The sequence below is a fragment of the Saccopteryx leptura genome, chromosome 2, assembly GCF_036850995.1.
Source record: "Saccopteryx leptura isolate mSacLep1 chromosome 2, mSacLep1_pri_phased_curated, whole genome shotgun sequence".
NCBI lineage: Eukaryota > Metazoa > Chordata > Mammalia > Chiroptera > Emballonuridae > Saccopteryx > Saccopteryx leptura.
Window position 1 is genome coordinate 121,000,652 of NC_089504.1, and position 8,098 is coordinate 121,008,749.

Consider the following 8,098-nt stretch of genomic DNA (forward strand, 5'->3'; position numbering starts at 1 on the left):
TAGACCAACCAGCTTCTGGTTTGTGGTTTGAGTAAGGCATGCCATTTTTCTATTTTAGCAGCAGTGGGAGTTGTCAGGATCACGGTGTGTGGACCTGTCCAGGTGAAAATCAGTTTTGGGGTGATGTAATGCTGGAAGCGCCTCTTGGACAGTCTTTGAACAGTTTGCTGAGTGACCTGTAAATCCTGCAAGTACTTAGGGAAAGAGTGGTTACATTTCTACACTTTGCAGTTAGAGGTTAAGTCCTAGTGACCACTGCGTCTAGCTGGAATTAGCAGCAGGTCCCAGCCTATAATAGGCATGGGGCATTAAGACAAGAGGAATAAAGGAGATACTATACATTAAATAAAGCAACAAAATCAAACTGTCAATACCCACAGTAGAGATCTTCAAGGGATAAATAAAACTTAAATATTCAGGCAAGGCATAGTAGATGGCCCGTGTGTTTACAAGAGATGAGATCAGTTTATCTGCTACTTGGAAGAAATACCTTAGGTTCGTGAACTATGTCCTTGGGCCTTCAGTGGCAATTCCCATTAAGCTGGGCCAGGTCAGGTCACAGGTAGCTGGAGCAGGGCTAAAAGAGACTGTACCCTCCCTCCATAAAGCTTAGCTTCTGGTGTTCCTCTTTCCACAGCACAGGTGTGTCCCTTGATGAGGATGGGAAGCCTGGTAGGCTTCAGTTCAATGACCTTTCTTTCCACTCTTGAAGCAGGGCCCTGATAGAATCCCATGAAGCCCTTTAGAGCACTGGAGCCTTTAAGAGCGTATGCCAAAAGCTGGTATTTCCTGACTTCTTTTGGGCCTTATTTGCCTTTTCTGTTACTTCCTTGGTCATATAGACCTTAAAAGCCATGCTCAGAAGATCTCACTGAGAGGCTTGACTAAGAGAGCAAAATTGGGAATTCACTGTTTAAAGAAGCCTATTAGACCAAGGAGAGAAAAGATTTGATCTGTGGTGGTTGGTGGTTGGAGACTGTGGAGGGTCTGAGTTTGATCTACGGTGAGACCGCAGGTGGTAGAGGTTAAGGCGATACCTAATAGACCACGGACTGAGAATGAAGTTGAGCCTTAGCAGAGAAGACACAATATCCCTTCATGGCGAGGAAGTTAAGAAGGGTGGTGGTGTGTCTCCTTGAGGCAGGCAGGGAGGGGCTGCAGAGGAGTAGATTATTTACATATTGTAAGAGAGTACTAGTTTTGAGATTGCATGCTGCTAAATCCTGAGTTAATGCCTGACCAAACAGGTGTGGGCTATTTTTGATCCCCTGGGGTAAGATACTCCTTATAAGTTGCTGGGCTGCATTAGTGTCTGGGTCAGTTTAAATAAAGGTAAATGCAAACAGAAAGTAAGAGTCAGGATATAGAGCAGGGGTCCCCAAACTTTTTACACAGGGGGCCAGTTCACTGTCCCTCAGACCGTTGGAGGGCCGGACTATAAAAAAAACTATGAACAAATTCCTGTGCACACTGCACATATCTTATTTTAAAGTAAAGAAACAAAATGGGAACAAATACAATATTTAAAATAAAGAACAAGTAAATTTAAATCAACAAACTGACCAATATTTCAATGGGAACTATGCTCCTCTCACTGACCACCAATGAAAGAGGTACCCTTCCAGAAGTGTGGCGGGGGCCGGATAAATGTCCTAAGGGGGCCGCATGTGGCCCACAGGCCATAGTTTGGGGACCCCTGGTATAGAGGAATGGTAAAGAAGGCATTCTTGAAGTCTAGGATTGTGAAGTGAGTGGTGTTTGAGAAAATGTGTAACAGTAACTTGTAGAGATTAGGGACTACTGGATGGAGGAGAACTATTGCCTCATTGATTAGATGTAAGGCTTGTATGAGGTGATAAGCCCCTGAAGGTTTTCAAACAGAAAGGAAAGGGGTATTGCAAGAAGAGTTCATGGGGATGAGTAAGCCTGGTTTAAGAGGTGGGTAATTATTGATTTAAGGCCTTAGAAACAGACACAATTATACATTAAACAAAGATTTTACAAATTATGAATTAAGGAATTTAAATAAGCGCTCTTTACTTATTTCAATTAAAATTATACTAGAGATATTTTCTGACAAAACAAAGAGACAAGACGGATTACTTACTTACACAGCTCAATAGACAACTCTGCTTTTTCAAGTTTTTTTTTCTTGTTTTTTTTTTAGCATGGACGCAGTCCCCCACTACCCCAAATTATGCAGTCGAGTTTCCCACATTTGGGGAAATCGCAGGGGTCAGCACATCCAGAGTGCAATGGATAAGCCTCGCTTTGGGAAAACCACCTTTGTGATCATGGTATCTCCCCTGCCAGGTAAGTATTTTTTTTAAGTTTTTTTGAGATGGCAGGGAGTTGCCAGCATAGAGGGGAGAAAGAGAGAAGGCAGACGGATGGACAGCGTAAACAGCTGTATGGAAAGAAGGAGGGTCAGAATCTGCAGGAGGAGGAGGAGGAGGTTAAAGTATTGGTGTGGTGCCATGTGGTCAGAGGACTCTAAAGGATTTAGAGCTCTGAGGAGAGAGGAGGGGGCGAGGAGGAAAGAAGCACAGTCATAGTTTGTAAGGAGGGAGGAGGGGTCAGAGAAGAGACAGGCAGAACTGCAGTTTACAAGGAGGGAGGAGGGGCCAGGGAAAAGAAAGGCACCACAGCCAAAGCCACAGCTTCTAAGGAGGGGGGAGGGGATGAAGAACACAGTGGAGAAGGGAGGAGCTCCTAGCCAGCAGGGGAGGAAAAAGAGAGACTGGATTTGCAGGTGAATGAGAAACAGGTTTCTGTGAAGGGAGGGGGCTCTTGGAGGGAAGAGACTCGAGCGAAAGAGATTTGTAGAGGGACCAAAGAGGGGTCCCGAGAGAGGGGTGCCCCAGGGGTCAGTCAGGAGGAGAGAGTTGGGAGTCCACGGAGAAGGAAAGATTAGGAGCAGAGGTTTTAGGTGAGGTTTCTCTGGCCAAAAACAGCCTGCGTGTAGAACAGAAGGCACAGAAATTAAGGACAGGAGAGAAGGGAGAAGAAAAGACCTGCACACGTAAGGAATCTCGGATGCCCTCCCCGTCTAGTGGCAAAAGTTGTCAAGATCTCTTTGGATATTGTAATAGTACTAGAAAGCAACCTAGCTAGGTGCCTAGACTTTCGAGGAAGTCTGTAGAAGCAGGTTGCTCGGAGTAGAAACCTCCCAAACTGTGATCCTCAGAGAGTAGAGTGAGTCCCGAAGGAGTAGAGGAGTCCTGAAGGAGTAGAGGAGTAGTCTCTGAGGCCTGAGATTGGGAGGAGCCCATGTCCCGAGGGGAGCCTGGCTGGATGGTTTGGACTGAGAGGAGCCCACAGTAGAGGAGACTGGTGAGAGAAGGGGGCGTCCCTGCCTTCAGTCACAGTTCCGAGAGGAGAAAATCTCCGTAGAAAGAGAGTCTCAGACAAGAGGTCGTCACCCCAAGGCTGAGATCTCAGGACGTAGGAGAGGGGCCTGGCTAGGTGCGTCTAGACTTTCGTAGAAGTCCATAAAGGAGTAGAAGCAGACCACCCGTAGATAATGGGGTCCAAAGTCAAAACCGTCGATCAGGAAGGGGTGATTTTAGAGAGAAATTTGGAGGCCAACCAGGGAAAGGAAAGGGAGAAACTCCTTACCATCCTGGTCTGGCAGGGTTCAGGACACGGTCGGACTGCTGGTCACTCAACCGCGCTCACACAGCTGAACAGAAGTTCGGCTGGCAAGGGGATCATCCAGGCAGCCGGTGTTCTCTCCTGGGTTTCGGCACCAGATGTAAGAATGAGACGGCACTCAAACTCAGGTGTGCAGGCTTTATTAGAGGAGAAAGACCTGCCAAGGTCCTTTTCCAAAAGAAGGGCTCCAAAAACAGACTGAGGTAAAACTTTATAGGGTTGGGGATAGCCTCGAGCAAGGGTGTGCTGGTATGTTCGGCTTTCTGGAATACTCTTCATCAGGGTGATTGACCAGCTTCCTGGAATTCTTTGTCCCAGGGGTAACTGTCTGGTAATTAAGGGTGGGGTCAGGCAGCCAAGCAGAACAGCAAAAGGGTAGTTGCAATCCCTAGTCAATTCATGTATTGATACATGATAGATCAATTCATGTATTTATCATTCATAACCCATGAGTTCATTAACATCTATGTTGAATTCACATATTATTTCACATTAATCTGTAAGAAAGACAATCTTATAAAATAAAAACATCAGTTTGATTATTTCAAGAGAGCGTAATCTGGACTTTGGAACAGAGAAAAACAGAAAAGTATTATCATATATAACAATTGAAGAATGCTTTATTCAAGAAAAATGATCAGAAGCTGTTTTTGCATTAGATTTTTTTCAAGTTTGTTTTTTTATTGATTTTAATTTATTGTGTTTACATAGATTCTAGTGTTGCTCCAAATGCATCCCCCTTCCCCTATATTCCCCTCAACATCCCCCTTGCCCTCCTCCCCATAGAGCCCTCCCCACTTCCCTTCAGGTTTATCCTATCCTATGCATTAGATTTTAAATCATGAAAATGTTAAAATCAGAATAGCAATAACAGTTTGTCTATTTGATCAGGGCAGCTAAACAGCAAGCACTGCTGAACAAATGGCAAAATACAGGGTTTTATATGAAGAGAGCAGTGATTGACTTCCTAAACGACTTAAAAACAAAACACATTTCCCAATCACTCCCCAGCAACATCAACATTATCATGCAAAACCCATCACCAATTTTTAAATCAACATCAGAGACAATGACATGAATAAAAATGTAGGCAACATAACACCCTATTTTAAGCTGTTGCTTGATTTATTATATGTTTTTGTTAGAGCTTTATAAAAATAATTTTAATGCTCATTTTGGAGTGGTTAATTTATTTCTTTTTTTAACTAGGTTAAATCCAGAAAAAAGAAACATCAATTTAAAAAGCAAAATAAAATTCTAAAGAATATATTAACTCAATTCAATAAATATTTTTAAACACTAATTTGTTATTAGAAAAGTTATCAGATTTAGAACTAAGACCCAGATGCCACAGATACAAATAATTTACAGTCTTTCCTCAGATTTTTGGAAAGGTTGCTTTATTTGTCAGCCTGTGTAATGGTTCCCTCACCTAAAATATCTAGTCAGTTTAATTTTCTTAAGCAAATATCAATTTAATCCCTTAAGAAAATACACAGCTAAGTTTAGGAATTTTCTTTAAACTTTGGTTAAGTTTTTCAGAGCACATGCCAATATATTAAGTAAACTACATTTTAGCAGATGTAGGAAGACTTGATCATCACATGCCTGAGTTACTTAGCTTTGTATTTAGGATGCAAAAGAGTATAGAGATATCTGCAGCTCACTCTGGCTTTTTTCAAGGCATCACAACATACCAAAAACTAGCCACAAATTAATTATTATATTCTAATTATAAACATAATTTGAATTCCAGTATGCATTGTGTGGACAAAAATCAGGGGTAAGTATCCAACTTAGGGGCAATGGTGTAGGCAGTAGTGATATAATGCACATAAAGAAGAAAACAAGACAAGGATAAAAACAGCAAGAACAGTGAAGAACCTGGTTAGAGAAGACTGTTGAGTAAAGTATTTAAACTCAAGCAAAATGACCAAGGGAAAAGGGGGTAATAAAGACCAGCACCCAACAGAACTGGAACAAACTAATGACCCAGTAATCAAAATCAAAACATTGAAGCAGAGTTAAAAGAGCAGCTCATGTGATGTCATACTGAGTCATAAGAAATGATGTAAAAGAATGCTTAAGTACCATTTGCTTAAGGCTAGGGTTGGTTTCAGAGACATGAGAACAAATTTATATATTCCTGGTTTTGAGAAGAAGAGAGGTACAGAACCTGAAGAATTAGTATGCTCTAGCATTTGTGAATTAAAATATACACATCATCAGGGCTGTGTTAATGAATACTACTCAGAATACATAGGTTTCCTTTATCCATGCAACTCAAATTCCTTTAAAGGGAAGCTAAAGAAACAAACAAATGAATTGAACAGTTCCCTGAAGGTATTTTACTGTGTCATAGGTTTTGAATTTGGCAAAAGCATACTTATCTTATGTGCTCAACAGGGACAATATTTCCCTCAAAGGAATAAACCTTAGTTCTTTGGGACTGAAAAACATCTCAGCTTTTTTATGTGTAGAACACAAATATACACACAGTACATCAACAGCTATAAAGTATAACTATAGTGTTAAACTTTTATTGAGTGGTGCTATAGACAACTTTTTTGTCTCCTCAAAATAGGTTAAAATGCTCAATCCCCAATGGGCATGGATTTGAAGGTAAGTTCTTTGGGAGGTCATTAGGTCATGAGGGTGGAGCTCTTGTGAATAAGATTAGTGGTCTCATAAAAGAAACTCTAGAGGGTCCTCTGCCTCTTCTACTACTGTGTGAAGTTACAGCCATCTATGAACCAGGAAGTAGATCCCCACTAGGCACCAAATCTGCTGGTGCCTTGATCTTGGAAGTTGTAGCCTCTACAACTGTGAGAAACAAATTTCCATTTTTTTATAAGCCACCCAGTATATACTATTCTGTTTTAGAAACCTGAAAGAACTAATATAGTTGTGGACAGTTAAGAAAAAATGTCTTAAAACAGCTTCTTATCAGAGCATTAGTGGAAAATAAATTAAGACACTGATATATGAATTAATGTCCAGGGCAATACACACACACACACACACACACACAAATACAGATATATAATATTATTAAGAGCTAATAATAGACTTTTAAATATGTTTTCACTAAACTATGTATTTAAAACTATTACCTAAAAAATCCTGCAACTGATAAGGAATGATTTGTATTTTACATGACATAATATCAGCTTAAATAAGTATTATTTTCTCTTTACAAACAAAACAGTTTTAATATATAAATAAACTTCTCAAAAGGACTTCATATTATTCAAAGATACTATAACAATGTCAGTCTCTTTTGATTAATAGCATCTTCTACGTTTAAATTAATGTGACTTCATTTTATTCGAAAGCCTTCTCTGTCTGGCTATTTTGTTTGCATATGCTTCACCTCCCTCAGCTTTCTAACCTGTTCTGAATATTCCTTTTACTTGAGTAACTCTAACTTAAACTTTCCGAGAGAAAAACATCCTTTGGGGTAGGCGGACATAGTAGGTCAAAGAAGAGCAAAGTCTCAGAAACACTAATAATTTTTCTTTTGTTGCCCACCCATCCTAGCTGGCCTTCTGTAAAGACTCTGTAAAGGAAAACACAGTGCTGGGTTGCTTTCACCTTAGGAGTAGATGACTGATGACAGTTTTCCTTGAGCTTCTTCTTCTTCAACAGAATTTCTGAGCTCAATGTTTTATGTAAGCCAAAATTGATTTCATTGAAAAGTGGTTCGCCAGAAAGATTAAAAATCAATTGTCTTGTTAATTAAAAGAGTAAGAATAATCAACAAAAGGATGACACTTAAATTAACTTTTATTTGCTAGGAGTGTCTACTCCAAGTGATTAAACAAACATGGAGGGAAATGGGAAGAAGACAGGGATAAAAGGGCTTAAATTAAGGATGAACAAGGTGTTGATTTATTATGTTGCTCTAATTTGGAACAATGTGGGATTAAATTCTAAGAATTTTTTTTTTTACTTCATTTTTTTTCTAATTATCTAAAGTGGGTTTTCTTAAATGAAAGCTCAGTTTTTTAAGAGTCTTAATCACAAGATGATGTAGTTATTGTTAAACAGGAGGAAAAGAAGAAAATAACCAATTTGGAGAGAATTGTTTTAACACAAATCTAGGTTCTATTAGAGCTCTCTCCTATGATGTATTGTTTATTGACCACTGAATAACACAGTGATGGCATTAAAATAACCTAACCAAGAACTCTAGATCAAAACTAGCTATTCTTCAGAACTTGTTCATTGCTGAGATTTATTTTAGATGTGTGTTTTGCCAAGTTTCACCAAGTACTTGGTATCCCCAAGTTCATACACACAGTAGTGATTCTTAAAGAGTTAGAAACAAAAGCTATCCAATATTTAATTTTATTTCCAAGATTTCTGTCACTTGCTGGGGATGGGTGAAAGTGTGGAGAAGAAAGCAAAAATATAAAGAAAAAATAGTCCATGTTTTTTATTT

General features: G+C 39.7%; 1 pseudogene; it reads right to left on the reverse strand.

The window, feature by feature from the left end:
* Window positions 1–2,167: 2,167 nt before the first annotated feature.
* Window positions 2,168–2,321, reverse strand: LOC136396238 (U1 spliceosomal RNA; annotated as a pseudogene).
* Window positions 2,322–8,098: the final 5,777 nt, after the last annotated feature.